We start from the raw sequence: 16,315 nt of genomic DNA, 5'->3' as shown, positions 1-16,315 counted from the left end.
CCCCTGCCTGTGATCGGCACCTGGCACCCCCAACCCTTCAGCCCCTGGCCCGTTTGCCATGGGAAGGACGCCTGCTGCTTTGTGTTTGTAGGCACGGCTGCCGTGCCCTGCTCGCCCTGCGCTGAGTGCAGCCCTGGGGCATGGATGTGGAGTCAGGAGGGAAGGGGCAGCCCCAGCAGCAGTCCCCAAGCACAAGCACCCCCCAGCCTCCTCGGGACACACACGGGGCTGCCTCCAGTGCCCCCTGCATGGCATGGTCCTTGCCACAGCCCTGCTGCTGCAGCAGCGCCCCGAGCACTGCCAGCTCATAGCACCCGCCTCTGGGGCTTTGCTCTGCCCATGCAGGTTGCCTCTGAACCCAGGGAGCAGAAGAAGACACTGTCTGCCCTCCAGAACACGCCGGAGGCAGAGACAGGTATGTACTAACTGCAGAGTCACTGTGGGCACGGCGAGCCTGTCCCGACACAGCGGTCGGTGCTGAGGCCGGCAGCAGGATGCCCTCGGGGACCGGCTGAGCCCCGGCCAGGAGCCCTTGGGAAGCCCTTGGTGTTGGGGGACAGGCACCTGGTGCTGGCCCAGACCCTGACCCGTTGGTGCATTGTGTCCCGCACCACACATCCTCCATCAACAAAACCCTTGCGTGCCCTTAAGACTGTGTTTGTGGGAGGAGAACAACCTGTTTTTACTTGCAGTCCCGCTGCTCTCATTTCAATGGTCGTCCTGCGCCATGTCCTTGGGGTGGGCCCTGCACCTCCTGCCCGTGCAGCACCAGGAGGGAAGAGCCAGAGCAGCAGCCTTGAGCACTGGTCACTGCAGAGCTGACGCCGCAAGGCCCAGCCCTGGCTGCAGCCAGGCCACAGCCACGGCCAGCGGGAGCCGCTCGTAGGGCAGCAGCGACAGGGGCAGCAGGGCAGATAACCCTCCCCGAGCGCCCCTCCAGAGACCCCTGCAGCAACAGGCAGCCCATGGGGCACCAGGACACAAGGCCGGGAAGTCATGGGATGGGTTATCAGGGATTAGGCCATGGGGGCGGGAGTGCCATGCATCCGATTGTGACCTCAGATCAGACGTAGCGACCCGATGAATTTAAGCATATTAGTCAGCAGAGGAAAAGAAACTAACCAGGATTCCCTCAGTAACGTCGAGTGAAGAGGGAAGAGCCCAGCGCCGAATCCCTGCCCCGCGGTGGGGCGCAGGAAATGTGGCGTACAGAAGCCCCCATCCACGGCACTGCTCTCGGCGGGGCCCAAGTCCTTCTGATCGAGACCCAGCTCACGGACGGTGTCGGGCGCATTCCTCCTGTGGCGGTGCGCTGTGACCTGCTCCGGTTCGGCCGGGAAGGCCTGGGTGGCAGGTGGCCGGTGAGTGTTGGAGCCCCCGGCAGCAGCTCTCGCCGAATCCCGGGACTGAGGGAGAGGATCGCTGCCGCTCCTTCCCCTGCGGCAGCTCCCCGGACTCCGTCACCGGCGGCACCACCGCTTTTCCCTCCCCACCCGACCACTCGCAGAAGCTGGGGGGCTGAGGGGGCACATGGCGCCCTGCGGCAGCGGCGAGGAGGGCCCCCAGGTCTGGGGGACGGGCCCCACGGCCCCCCACGCGACTGTCAACCGAGGAGGACTGTGCTCAGTGCGATGACGATGTGCTCGTGGCGATGTCGGCTACCCACCCGACCCATACTTAAAACACAGACCAAGGAGTCTGGCACGTGCGAGAGTCAGCGGTTTGCTCGAAAGCCCATGGTGCAACGAAGGTGAGGGCCAGCACGCACCAGGTGAGGTGGGATCCTGAGGTGGAGGCAGAGCCGTGGGCACAACACCGGCCCGTCTCGCCCGCTTCGTCAGGGAGGTGGAGCGTGAGCGTCCGTGCTAGGACCTGAAAAATGGTGGACTGTGCCTGGGCAGGGCAAAGCCAGAGGACACTCTGATGTAGGTCCGTAGGGGTCCTGACCTGCAAATCGGTCGTCCGACCCGGGTATAGGGGCGAAAGACTAATCGAACCATCTAGTAGCTGGTTCCCTCTGAAGTTTCCCTCAGGATAGCTGACACGTGGTGGGGGGCAGTTTTACCCAGTAAAGCGAATGATTAGAGGTCTTGGGGCCGAAATGATCTCAACCTATTCTCAAACTTTCAATGGGTAAGAAGCCCAGCTCGCTGGCATGGAGCCGGGCCGTGGAATGCAAGTGCTTAGTGTGCCACTTGTGTCGGACAATGCCACAAGTATACCCCTTTCCCCGGGTTATCAGCTCATGTGGCTTAGACCATCGGCCGCTGACTAAGTCACAAACCTGCACTGGTATCCGCTGTGGCACCTTTTCCGTTGTAGTCAAAGAGGAAAAATGCGAAAAAAACGGGTGAAAGAGGAGAGTTATTAGGGAAGGAAATAAAGTTAAGCACATATACAGCTTTGCCTAGTCTTGCCTGTGGGGATTCCCCCTGCATTTCCCCCTTTATTTTTCGCATGAGGCGCTTCAGAGTGCCATGCAAGTGTTCAACGATGGCTTGGCCTGTAGGGGAACGGGGAATCCCAGTTATGTGCTGAACACCCCACTAATTTAGAAAACTCTGCCCCTTTTTGGAAACACAGGCAGGACCAGTTTTGACAGTTGTCAGTTTTCACTGTCCGAGGAATGCTGAGAGTTGCAAAGGCATGCTGAAAATGGCGAAGTACATATGTATCAACAAAAAAAAAATGTATCAACAGAAACAAATGTATCAACAGAAACATGGACAAACTGAAGCCACCCAAATTCAGCAATATGAGTGACATCCGTTTGCCACAACTGTAACGCTTGTAGGCTCTCAGGTTAACTCCATGGAAAACAGGCGTCTGCTGTCCTTGACAATCAGGACAGGCAGCAACTATAGATCATGCCATGGACTGTGTCAAGCCACATTGTGTCAATCCACATTGTTCTGTGTGTCACACAGAAACTGTCACTGCAAAGACCCCTGTGGATCCCGGGCTGTGGCAGTGGCTGCTCAGGGCTGGAGGCTGCCGCAGGAGTCCTGCTTGAAGGTCCCACCTTGCTCAGAGGACAATGTGGCAGCCAGGGCCCCTGGGGCTGGGGCTTCCCCGAGCCCCAAGGCTCCCGTGGGGCAGCTCCAACCCTTGTGTGGGTGCTGGGGGCAGAAGGAGAGAATCCAGGGCAGGTTTCCCTGGCACTGGCTGCCCCTCTTCTCCCCCACGCCGGGGTGGGCAGTGCTGGCTGAGCCCAACACAGCAGCTCACACAGCCCCCCAGGCCCCCACACCAGCACCCCCAGCACCAGCAGCCCCGAGCTGGGCTCCCCTCCCTGCCCCGGCCCCGCACACACCCCAGCACAGCCAGGAGCCCCACGGGGCCTCACAGCCAATGGCTGCGCTGGGCACGAGGAGGTCACTGCTGCCGCATCCCCTGATAGGCCAGCTGCAGGGAGAGGGCGTGGCTGCTGCTTGGGAGGTCCCCGCTGCGGGCAGAGCTGATTGGGCAGCAGCAGGGCTGGCTCTGCCTGGTGACTGTGAGGTCACCGCTCCCGCAGCGCCTCATTGGGCAGCAGCCGGGCCCTGTGGGGCTCTGCGCTGCTGAGATCATCTCCGCGGAGCAGCTGCTGAGCCCGGGCTGGGCTCCTGGTGGGGAAGGGCTGGGGAGGCCATTGCTGCCCTGGAGGGCAGGGCCAGAGAGCTGGGCGGAACGGCGCTGTGACGTCATGTCTTTGTGAGTGCCTGATTGGCCGGCAGCAGGCAGGCAGGCGTGGGCGGTGGGTGGGGGGTCTCTGTGGTGAGAGGAGCTGAGAGGGCAGCAGTGGTTCCTGTGTGGGGAAGGGGTTTGAGGAAGCTGCTGTCTCTGAAGGCCACAGGCAGCAGCAGGGATGTGGTGGGTTTGCACCTGTGAGGTCACCTCCGTGTGAGCAGCTGGGTTTGGGGTTTAGGCTTTGGGGTTGTGATCAGTGGTGCAGAGCCTAGTTGGAGACCTGCAACTATTGGTATCAGGAGTCAGTCAAAACCTGTTCAGTTTATTAATGAGTGAGCTGAAGGGACAGAGTGCAACCTCAGAAAGTTTGCAGAGGATACAAAGGTGGGAGGAATGGCTGATAGCCCAGAGGGCTGTGCAGGCTTTAGGAGGGACCTGGAGAGCCTGGAGAGTTGGGGGTAGAGGAACTTCATGAAGTTCACTATGGGCAAGTGCCGAGTCTTCCAGCTAGGCAGGAATAACCCCATGCAGCAGGACAGGCTGGGGGTTGACCTGTTGGAGAGCAGCTCCACAAAAAGGGATTTGGGAATCGTGGTTGACAACAAATTGACCATGAGCCATCAGTGTGCCCTTGTGGCCCCTGCTACTGGTGGCTGAGGTCTGACGGTACTCAGAGTGCCCCACAATATTGCAATGGCAGGAGATGTCTTTGGGTGGCCACTAGCTCCAGGCTGTGTTGTTTCACTGTGGGTGCAGGAATCGCCCTCCACTGCCCCTTCCCTGGGCCTCCTGGGTCCCCACTGCCTCTCTGGGGATTGCAGAGCCCTCCTTTCCCCATGTGCACCTGGGTTTAGTGCTCTACCTTCTGGTCCCTGCACTGTGAGTCATCCCTGTTTCATTAAAGCTGCACTCAGTGCCCACTGCCAGGCAAACCCTGTGCCTGGAGATCCCCTGGGGGTTCTCTCATCAGCACAGTCACGTGTGGGGCAGCCTGGCACAGGCAATGCAGAGACCATTGCCTATCTGCAGTGGTCAGTGAGAGATGAACCCTGGATTGAGGCTAACAGATCACCCTGGAATGCTGAGGTCATCCCCTGGATCTCATGGAGTTCACAAGCAGAAGAGCAGGCCCATTCGTGGTTGCACACCCTTGCGCATATTTTTTGATTTCAGTTTCTAAAGAGAGGCCAGATTCAGGACCATCATAGGGAAGATCCCCTTTTATTATGGAAATGTTATTCTGGAGTCCAGCTGTGTCTTAAGGGAGCCCAAGGACTGGTCCTGCCTGTTCTTCCAGGGTACGAGGGAAAACAAGCCTATCTCTACCAGGTTATGACAGTTCCTGGGCCATATCTGCAGAATAAAGCATGGAAGGACAGCACGGAAATGAGGAGGCCAACTCTAAATAGAGAAACTCCTGCTTCCCTCCGGGAATGTGTCTTCAGGAAAGATGAACTGCCATGGGAAGGCTGCCTCTAGACTTTCCTTCAATTCACTCATGTTCAGTTTTGTGTGTTGGAGCTTTGCATGTAGCCATGGAAACCTGTGGTGACCCTTGGTTGCCGTTTCTCTCATATTAGAGAGATTTGAGATTACATTCTAACCATAGCCACGAGAGCTGAGATCTCCTAAACAACACTGGACCCCTGGTCTCAGCCCACCTGCCCTTGTCCCTCCGTGACTCTGTACCCCAGAGGTCCCTTGGTCAGTGCTGGAAAAGATGCTGCAGAGGGAAACTCTCCTCCCTGCACTGGGCACATCCAAGGGAGCTCAGAGAATCCCCCCTCTCTGCTAGTGAAGGGGGAAGCCTGGCTTCCTGCTTTATCATGGTCTAAGTTTAAGTGCTAAAAGAGAGATTCCTGTGCAGATGTGACAAAAACTGGGTATCTTTATTTTATTATTTATTATTTTAAGATGGATGTAAAAGAGAGAAGTAAAAAAGAAAGAAATGGATAAAATACAGCCTCGGTGCTAGATATCCTGGTGAGTGAATGAAACAGTTGTTACCACTGACCTTGTACCCGCTGGATGAGTTTCTTCAATGCCTCCTTGAGCTCCTTGTTCCTCATGCTGTAGATGAGGGGTTCAGGGCTGGAGGAACCACCGAGTACAGAATGGACACAACCATATCTAGAAGTGGGGAGGAGATGGAGGGGGGCTTCAGGTGGGCAAACAATACAGGAATCACAAACAAGGAGACTACAGCCAGGTGCGGGAGGCACATGGAAAAGGCTTTGTGCTGGCCCTGCTCAGAGGGGATCCTCAGCACAGCAGCAAAGATCTGCACATAGGACACCACAATGAAAATGAAACACCCAAAGACTAAACAGGCACTAACCCCAAGAATCCCAGCTTCCCTGAGGTAGGAGTGTGAGCAGGAGAGCTTGAGGATCTGGGGGATCTCACAGAAGAACTGCTCCACCACATTGCCTTGGCAGAGGGGTAGGGAAAATGTGTTCCCCGTGTGCAGGAGAGCATAGAGAAAACCACTGACCCAGGCAGCTGCTGCCATTTTGACACAAGCTCTGCTGCCCAGGAGGGTCCCATAGTGCAGGGGTCTGCAGATGGCAACATAGCGGTCATAGGCCATAAATGTCAGGAGAAAAAACTCTCCTCCTAACAAGAAGACCATGAAAAATAACTGGGCAGCACATTCCGAGTAGGAAATGGCCTTGGTGTTCCTCAGGGAATTGGCCATGGCTTTGGGAACAGTCGTGGAGATGGAGCCCAGGTCGAGGAGGGAGAGGTTGAGGAGGAAGAAGTACATGGGGGTGTGGAGGCGGTGGTCGCAGGCTACGGCTGTGATGATGAGGCCGTTGGCCAGGAGGGCAGCCAGGTAGATGGCCAGGAAGAGCGAGAAGTGCAAGAGCTGCAGCTCCCGCCTGTCTGAGAATGGCAGGAGGAGGAACTCGTTGAAGGAGCTGCTGTTGGACATTAGTTCCTTAGGGGCACAGGAGTCCTGTCCAAGAAAGGAAAGAAAGACAAAAGTTAAGGAAGGCTTTTCTGAGCCAAACCGTTTCAGTTTCTCAAGGAACTCCCCACATTTCCTCTCTCCCTTATTTCGGCTCCCTTTCTGGTGCTCCACTTTGAACTGGCTGAGTGTGCCAAGTTCAGCAGGGCCTCCTCCCCATAGCTCTGGAGGAGTTGTTTCTGCTTTCCTGCAGGTGGAAATAGATGCACTAGTCTTTGACTGGTATTTGTGGAGATGCCTTGGAATGGCATATTGCATTGCTTGGAATGGACTTAGTCCAGAGACCAAGTGGGAATATTCTCCATTCACCAGCATGAGAGCTGAATACAGCCCTCACACTAGTTTTATGTGAAGGAGAAGAGCTCTGTGAGGGATTCACCCCCATCACTCTTGCCCTCCTCAACAGAGATATTTGTATCTGAGTCTGCCACACCAGATCTCACTCCAGCAATGGGGAACAACAGTCAAAAGGAAACAAGGATAGACCTTACCCTTTCTACATGTCGAGGGGTCTAGAGATAGACCTTGTCCTCATGCCTCTTTTAACCCTGCACCCTGCACCCTTATTCCAGGCACTGCAGAGAGAAGGAGTAGCTTTGATGCACGCAACCTGCAGGAGGCGATGTCCACCCCTTCTATGGCAGGGCTCTTCAACATTTAGAATTCAAATCTTCTCTGCAAAAGGATAAGTGGAGGAGTCTGTTGATATATAAGCATGCGTATAAATAATATATATGATGGTGCACACACAAACACACAAAGGTGCCTACTCACTCTGGGAACATATTTTGATAGAGCAGAAATCTTTGGCGCTTCAATCGTTCTCAGCATAAACCCTTGTGCATCCCAAAAGGAAAAAGGAAAAAGGAAAAAGGAAAAAACAAACAAACAAACAAAAAAAACACCTTGTTAGGACTTTGTCATGGGACCTGCTTCATCGCTGAGCCTTGTCCCTCACTGTCATGTACTTGCACCTCACTCACATGAAGGACAACGACACTCACAAGTGAGACCAGTTCTCCCTGCAGAAACCTCCCAGGAGCAGGGGACTGTCCAGGGGCACCCCCATGTCTGCAGGTGCTAAGGAGCAGCTCAGATAGACCCTGATGTAGCAGCCCAGGAGAAGCTGGTGCTGCCTATGAACTAAGGGATGGCTGAGGGGACATTCAGATGTCCCTGGCAGATTCTTTGGCAGCTCCTTGAATCTCTTAATGAGTCTCAGTCTCTTGTTCAAATCTGACAGTTTTGTTTCCATTTTCCTCTTACCAAGTGGAAGGAAATTCTAAGCACCATCTCATTGGCTTCTCTTCCAGGAAATGCCTGCCCTGCCTTTCCTTTTGCAAAGTGCTCCCTGAAATGTGCTCACAGCTAGACCTGTGAGCAGACCTGACCCCTGCAGCACCCTCCCAGCAGGAGAAGGAGCCTGTCCTGGTAGAGGATAATCCTCCCACCCAGAACTTCTCCCCTCAGTCCTGTGGGGAGCTCCCTGGGCAGGCTGAGCGCTGACCTTCACAGGCGACACAGTCACTGCTGCGGGCACACAGCACCTTTGGGTGCAGGGACCCTGCTCTGAAGTGCAGACCTCTCACCCTGTCTGCACACCCCGGCTTCACATCACTGCTGTTTCTGTTGGGAAGGCAGCAGGATGCCCTGCCCTTAGGTGGTATGTTAGAGAATCCCTGCTCTGAAGCAGCTCCTCTTCCTCTGCTTTGAAAAAGCCAGGATAAAGAAGAGAAAAATGCTGCCAGCCATGGAGTGTGATGGGTTCTTATGTCCCCTTCAACAAGCTCCGTAGCATTGTCCTGTAAGCACAAACTCACCATGTCAAGAGCTGTGGAGGTCTCCTGTGTGTTCCCACTCCACACTGCCGTTCCCTTCTCTCTGTCCTCTCTCCTCTGCTGTCCGCAGCAGCAGGCAGTGCCCGCAGCCCTGCTGCTCTTGGCACAGGAGCTGCTCCTGCACTCGGCTGTCTCTGGGCAGTGCTGACAGGCTGCCACGAGCTGCCTCCGTCCCAGGAGCCTGGCCCCGCTCAGGAGCAGAGGAACAGCTGAACTCACCAATTTCTCTGTCCCTCGTGCTCCCTCCTCCTGGGAAATGTGCACTGTAGTCAACTAAAATAATCCCTGATTATCCCTCTCTAAACACTAGGAAAGACTGGTGTCAGCATTGTAGTTTGTTTCATCAGAGCATGGTTACTTGGAAGAGCTGAAAATGTCCCACTCAGGAAGCCCCTCTTCCCAAGTCTTAGCTAGCTGAGATAAATGAATACAATAATAGAGCTCACTTTCCCAGTGTTCAGGTATTGGTTGATGTCACCCAGTTTGGGATTCTCAGACTGGTATAGAAGGCCCTGGGCTGCCATGGTATTCTGTGGTGAGCTCCACAGAAACACACAGCAGGTGGGATTCCCCTTGCCCAAGCTGCAGTGAGCACAGCAGGGATGCCTGGATGTGAGGTCTTGCTCTATGCTCCCAATCACTGGTCGTTCAGGGTGGGTGTCAGCTGCACACACACAAACCCTTGGTGACACTGGAAGGGTCAGAGGTGGTTGAAGGCATGTGCCAGTGTCTGATTGCTATGATCACCATATCTACTTTCTTCTAGAGCATGTGTTGGGACTGGGTAGGGAATTGCTTTGGTCACCCAAAATGTTATCAGATGCCCACTGCTACCAGAGCTCTACTTACTAGGAAGCTGAGACACGAGCAGATGCTGACATTGAAATAGTTCATCTCATTCTGTTCAGGCACTTGATTCACTGACACAGAAATAGGCCATGCTGGATGCCTGGGACGTCCAGCACAGCCGTGTGTCTCTAGCAGATACACCCTGTGACCTACAGGGTAAACGTGTCCCTTTCAAGTGGTTTTGGGCACTCAGGTTTCTTAACAGTGCCCACATGTCTGGATCCCACCACTCTCCTTCAGCCAAGTCCTAACAGTCTAAGCCAAGCTTACTTCATCAATGAGAGAGGCACATCACACCAAGGTCTCTGCACCCCCCAAACCTTCTAGCTCTCCCTCTCTTGAAACTCTTCACACCCCTAGATGGCATGAACGGGACTTGGGCCAATGATGACCTCAGGCTATGAACTCAAGCCAAGGGACTTCTTCACTGGCGTCTTGTCCTTCCTGAAGATTGGTTCACCTCTGTGACAGGTCCCAAGGTAAAGGCCGCTCCTGCCATTCTTTCTGCACAGCCCAGCTCTGTTTCTCCCGAGGCCTCCCCTCCTCCTGGCCTGGGTGGGAATAACAAAGGCACTGCCAAAGCTCAAACAACCCAAATAAGGTTGGCATCCCCTTGGCTATGGCTGTTGTCTGCCACCAAGACCTACCAGGAGACACTGGGCCTCACTGTCCCCCTTGCCAACACCCTGAAAGGTGTCATATCATTGCCCTGCACTGAGCACTGCACACCCCCACCCACATAACGTCCCCAGGAGGACCTGGAAAACATGTAGGGGAAAGGATCTCCCTTTGAGGATGCTCAGTGACCGAGCTTGGACATTCTGCCTGATCGAACACACCAAGGGTTAACGTGGGATCAGAGCCACCTGCACATTTCCTCTGTCTACCTGATACCAGTGATTGCAGTTTTCTCCTCTAATCAGCCCCTAGGGAATCTTTGCAGCTAACAACTCTCAGTGGGACCCATTACTGCTCTACAGAACTTTGGAGGTTGCTTCTGACTTTGAATTCTTGAACATTTTGTTCAGGCTCCTCTCAGTAACTGAGGTTCGTAGGCTCAGCCCCAAACACACTAGGGGACTCATTAAAAAGCAAAAAGCTCTGACCAACTATGTCTCTCCCTGTAATTTTCTCCAAGTCTTGCATGGCTAATTGGAGATGTTTCAGGAGTGTAGCTGAAAGGTGGAGACATAAATAACTACAAGTATTTCTGCCTTTAAAGGCTTTTATCATTATTATTATAATTTCAGAGCAACATTCTCCAACTGGTGTCAGTGTAGAGTGACCCCTAATGAAGTCTGGACATAGAGGAAAAGCGTGTCCTGGACCTCAGGCACTGTATGGACACTTCCTTCCCCCTCCCCAACCCTGCCATTTCTCCCATCAGCCACATGGGACTTCCTCACTCTTGTTAGAGTGTTAGAAGCTCTCCTATTCCACTGAAGTCTGCAACTGAAGGTAGCAGTTCATCTGCCCCAGTTCGCACTTACTTTCCTTAGAGAACTAGCTGCAAATAGGCACAGGATTTTTCTTAATTGCATAGAAAGAGAAACAGAGCAGTAATAATTTCATAAAGTGCAATTATTCTCTTTGGCTGTAGGCTAAGTCCAAGATGCCAACAATGAGGTCCCTTTGCTACAGGGAAGAGCCTTACTGGATATCTTTTGGAGAGGCGGGGAAGGCTAGATATAAGCAGAACGTGGGGGACAGACTCCTGGAAAGCAGAGCAAGCTTTCTTTCCATCGCCCCATCTGCCCCAGAGCTGTGCCAGTGCTCCTCTTTCTCATTGTGCTCCATGGCACGCCCCAAGCCCCCTGCCCTTATGGCCCTGAGTAGCAAGTGTGTGTTACAAGCAGGATGCAAATTATTGCCTGATGACTTTTAAAAGAAGGGAAAGATGCCTCTTCTCTTGCTGCTCTCCAAGAAAAAGCAGCCCAGCCTGAACCAGGCAATGCCTGTAACAAGACCAAGCAAGGTAGAGCAAGGTCCTTCCTTGTGCTCAGCTTCTTCTGTTCCCAGTTGTCACTTTGACCATGCAGGTCACAGGTGAAGTTGTCTGAGGTGTGAAACACAGGAATAACACCAGAGGAGAAATTCCCACTTGTGCACTTTGAGATGTGATCGTGACACATGCGATGGTGCAGTGTGACAAACAGAGAAGGGGTAAAGGGAAGCAAGCTAACATCAGGAGGCATGAAAGCAATGCGAGATGCAGTGCCATAAATGCAGCATTCCAATGTGAGCCCCTTTTTGCATCTATCAGGCGGTGCTCGGAGAGTCTCTGATGTGTGAAGGTCGCTTGCCAAGGACCAGAGGTACAAGCAGTGTAACTGGAGGGACTTGATTTCTCCAGTTCGTGGAGCTCTGTCACACGTGGGCACTGAACAGTGCAAGAGAATCTCCTCACAGCCCATGGTTTTGTGGGTGTCCAGTTTGCTGAAGTGAGCGCTACTCAGATCCTCCTCCAGCAAGGGAAAGTCTTCCTTTCTCCATTTCTCCATGGTCTCCAGGGCCTAGGATTCCTGAGGGTCACTCTTAGCACTAAAGCCTGTGGCAAAGGTGGCCTTTTCTGTGTCCTCTCTCACCAGGACTCTTGGCCCATTTAGCAGCAGGCCCGTATTTTCCCTAGTCCACCTTTTGTTCCTGCTGTATTGTTGTATTGTATTTTAAATAATTATTTATTATTATTTTATCAGGAAGGTAAGAGTAAACATTGAGAAAGAAATAAATGAAGAGCACATGCTTCATGCCAGGTACATGGGAATGACAAGTGACTGCACACAGGACAGTTTTTGGCACTGACATTGTACCCATTGAGGAAGTTTCCTCAGTGCCTCCTTGAGCTCCTTGTTCCTCATGCTGTAGACAAGGGGGTTCAGTGCTGGAGGCACCACTGAGTACAGAATGGCCAGTACAGAGAGGTCCAGAGCTGGGAAGGATATGGAGGGGGTAGAGGGGGGAATAAAGTGGCTAAGGGTGACATTTCACTGCCCCTGTGACCAGGGGTAGGAGTCAGAGCCAACCAAATGGGTATCACGACCTCTAATCCCTCCGGGGGACTGCAGGTGACTGCACAGTCCAGGGCACCTGGACTGCAGAGCATTTCCAAGGGTGCTCGTTGTGTCCAGTTGTGCCTATACATCCTGCCCTTGGGATTTGATAGATGGTGACCCAGAGGGCTCTCCGTTCTCCCTTCTTCCTGACAGTTGAGTCCTCCCTGCCTCTCCTGAGACTGCAGAGTCCTCTTTTGCCTGCGAATACCCAGTGCTTTACCTCTAAGAAACTCCATCTTTGAGGACCTCTCCGTTTATGAGGCTCTACTCACAGTCCATCCCAGGCATATGATGTCCCAGGAGGATCTCTGTGCTCTCCTGAGACCGCCACCTTCCCCTCCATGAGAACAGCCATTTGACACTGTGCCTTAATACGTAGGAGAGCTGTGCATGTGTAAATCCATGCCCATTCAGCATCTCCACTATCCTAGGACTCTGATAGGTGAATTCCCAAACCAGCCCTTGGTCTCTAAAAGATCGTTACATGATTCTGAGCTCTGTGTTGCTGAACCCATGGAGAATCCTGTGCAGCAGGCCCTTGAGGGATGCAAGTCTTTGGGCCTATTCTTGACACCAGCTTTGGAGGAAAAGCCCAGCTTTCACGCACGGTACTGATAGAAATTACTTTATTACAGAAATACTGTTAGGGAGCCAGTCCTTGTCCAGCATTCAACACTATTTAGGATTTCAGGTAAGACAGAGCAGGCACCGTAAAAAGGGTAATGAATACAAGTAGTTGTGTAGGAACATGATAACAATTATTATCACTAATAAAAGCCACAATAAAAATAACATGAAGAAGCAATGCTCAATCCAATTACGGAATACAGAAAGAGTCATTTGTGGAGAGATGCGGAAAAATTACCACTGCTTAAAAAGGTCCATGAAATCACTTTCCTAATGGCATCCTTGAGTTCCTTGTTCCTCATGCTGTAGATGAGGGGGTTCACTGCTGGAGGCACCACCGAGTACAGAACAGCCAGCACCAGATCCAGAGATGGGGAGGAGATGGAGGGGGGCTTTAGGTAGGCAAAAAGTGTAGTGCTGAGAAACAGGGAGACCACGGCCAGGTGTGGGAGGCACATGGAAAAGACTTTGTGCCGGCCCTGCTCGGAGGGGATCCTCAGCACAGCTCTGAAGATCTGCACGTAGGACACCACAATGAAAGTGAAACATCCAAAGCATAAACAGGCACTAATCACAATAACCCCAGCTTCCCCGGGGTAGGAGTGTGAGCAGGAGAGCTTGAGGATCTGGGGGATCTCACAAAAGAACTGTTCCACCACATTGCCTTGGGAGAGTGGTATGGAAAATGTGTTCGCAGTGTGCAGGAGAGCATTGAGAAAGCTACTGGCCCAGGCAGCTGCTGCCATTCTGACACAAGCTCTGCTGCCCAGGAGGGTCCCATAGTGCAGGGGTCTGCAGATGGCAACATAGCGGTCGTAGGCCATGACAGTGAGGAGAAAATACTCTGCTGATACAAAAATAGTACTACTTAAGACCTGCCCAAGACATCCCAAGTAGGAAATGGCTCTGGTGTCTATCAGGGAATTGTGCATGGATTTGGGGACAGTTGTGGAGATGAATCCAAAGTCGAGGAGGGAGAGATTGAGGAGGAAGAAGTACATGGGGGTGTGGAGGTGGTGGTCACAGGCTACGGCTGTGATGATGAGGCCATTGGTCAGTGGGGCAGCCAGGTAGATGGCCAGGAAGAGCGAGAAGTGCAAGAGCTGCAGCTCCCGCCTGTCTGAGAATGGCAGGAGCAGGAATTCTTTCAGGGAGCTGCTGTTGGACATTTCCTCCCCATCCATATGGGAGACTCACCAAGGGAAAAACAGACAGAGACAAGTTAGAAGGACACTCTTAAAAGGAAAATAAACAAATTAATGAAGCTTTCTCATCTATTTGTCTCATTCCCAGATCTCTGAGGCTCATGGTTCTTCTAGCTAGAAAATGATGTCACTCTAAAAAGAGAGCAGCCCCTGCTGAGAGCAGAGTCTGGTTTCAGAGTGCCCATCTCTGATCTTCTCACCCTTTCTACATGCACCTGAGGGTGGTCTCCACACTTCCCTTCTAGCAAACAACACATACGACCCTTTTCTGCTGCCCATTTACAGCCTCCCACCATCACTTCCATACTATCAGGATTTCCATAGGTTCCCCATGGGTCGCTGAGATACCACAGATATGCCATGAGACAGCAGAGGCTTTCTGGAGGGCAAGTGGCAGCCTGCAGGACACCACAGGGTAAGAGCCAAATGATTGTCAGGATTTAAGACGGACTTTCCTTAAGGAACAGTCAATTCATTTCCCTGTACTGCATTTCCCGGAGCTCCACAGGACAGAATGGGGCTGTGGAGACCTCACTCCTTTGGAAATCCTTCTTTTCAACTACTTGTAGCTTTGGTGCCTGAACTGCAGCTGAATCCTCCCAACCACAGGAAGCAGAGAGCAAGAACAGGAGCAGCATGGACAGGAGAAGGAATAAGGAGCAACACCATGACCCTGTTGCCAAGGAAGGCAAGGAGAGGGACAGAGAGGCATTCTGGAAAACCTTCACTTTACCAGCAGGGTATGGCACCTTGCAGAGGGGGACATTGCAGCACTGCCCCTCTCAGCCCCTTGGTGGGGAGGCACCAAAGAGATGCCCCTCTCCTCTGCCACAGCTCTGGCTGCAGAGTTCAGCAGAGTCCCATGCCCTGCAGTTCCTTCTCCTTCCCTGCCCATCTCTGCTGCCTGGAGCTGTCCCTGCTGGCAGCTCTTTCTCTGTCCCAGTGTCTTGTCCCTGTCACTGCTCAAAGATCCCATGTCACCCTCTGGGTGCTCAGTTCTGCCCTACAGAAACCTCTGGCAATGTCCAGGGCCAGCTCTGTGGTTTCAGGTTGGAATGAGCAGGTCACATAAAGTCCTAGTATGCTGCAAAGAAGATGCTGATGCTGCCTTTAGACTAAAGTGGGGATGAAGCAGCTCACCAAAATTTCTCACAGACCTTTTAATCTCTCAGAGTGAAGGTTAATGACTCCCAGCTCATTGCCAAAACAGAAAACTTGTTCCTTCATTCTCCCTGTCAAAATGAGGCAAGTGAAAGTGCAGAGACCTGAAGGAAAGCTCCTTCTCCTTCAAGCAGCTCTTCTCTTGACTTTCCTCTTGAAAGGACCCCTCAGACATGTCCTGCGCATTTGCTGGAGCTGTGAGCAGAACCTGACCCCTGCAGCACCTCTCAAAGGCAGAAAGAACCTGCCCTGCCAGGGATCTCTCTTCCCACCCAAAGCTTCTCCCCACAGCAGCACAGGGAGCTCCCTGGAGAGGCTGTGTGCTGACCCTCACAGGTGGCAGAGTCACTGCCCTGGGCAAACAGCACCATGAGGTACAGGGACACTGCTCTGAATCACAGCCCCAGGCAGACCTTGGTGCACTCCCTGCCTTCACAGCCCTACAGCCATGTGTTCAAGTGGCATAGCCAAGAGAAGCATACCCTGATCCTCTGACCATGTGTCAGGGAATCCCTGCCCTGAAGCATCTCCTCCTCCTGCTATGTCCTGCTTACTCCAGGAGAAAGACCATTAAAAATCCTATGAGCCATGGTTTGCTGGGGTGCAGACACCCCCTCCAGGAACCTCAGCAGCATTGCCCTGCAGACAGAGACTCACTTTTTCAAGGGTGTGAAGATTTCCCCCACAGTGAGCTCTGCTCCCGCTCCACACTGCCGTTCACCTCTCGCTGCCTTCTCTCCTCTGCTGTCCGCAGCAGCAGGCAGTGCCCGCAGCCCTGCTGCTCTTGGCACAGGAGCTGCTCCTGCACTCGGCTGTCTCTGGGCAGTGCTGCCAGGCTGCCACGAGCTGCCTCCGTCCCAGGAGCCTGGCCCTGCTCAGGAGCAGAGGAACAGCTGAACTCACCAATTCCTCTGTCCCTCGTGCCCCCTCCTCCTGGGAAAA

This window comes from Tinamus guttatus, unplaced genomic scaffold (assembly GCF_059628265.1).
Source record: "Tinamus guttatus ecotype Peru unplaced genomic scaffold, ASM5962826v1 Tinamus_guttatus_pri_ptg000634l, whole genome shotgun sequence".
In the NCBI taxonomy this organism is placed as follows: domain Eukaryota; kingdom Metazoa; phylum Chordata; class Aves; order Tinamiformes; family Tinamidae; genus Tinamus; species Tinamus guttatus.
The sequence above is the reverse complement of the archived record's forward strand: the minus strand, read 5'-3'. Positions refer to the sequence as shown.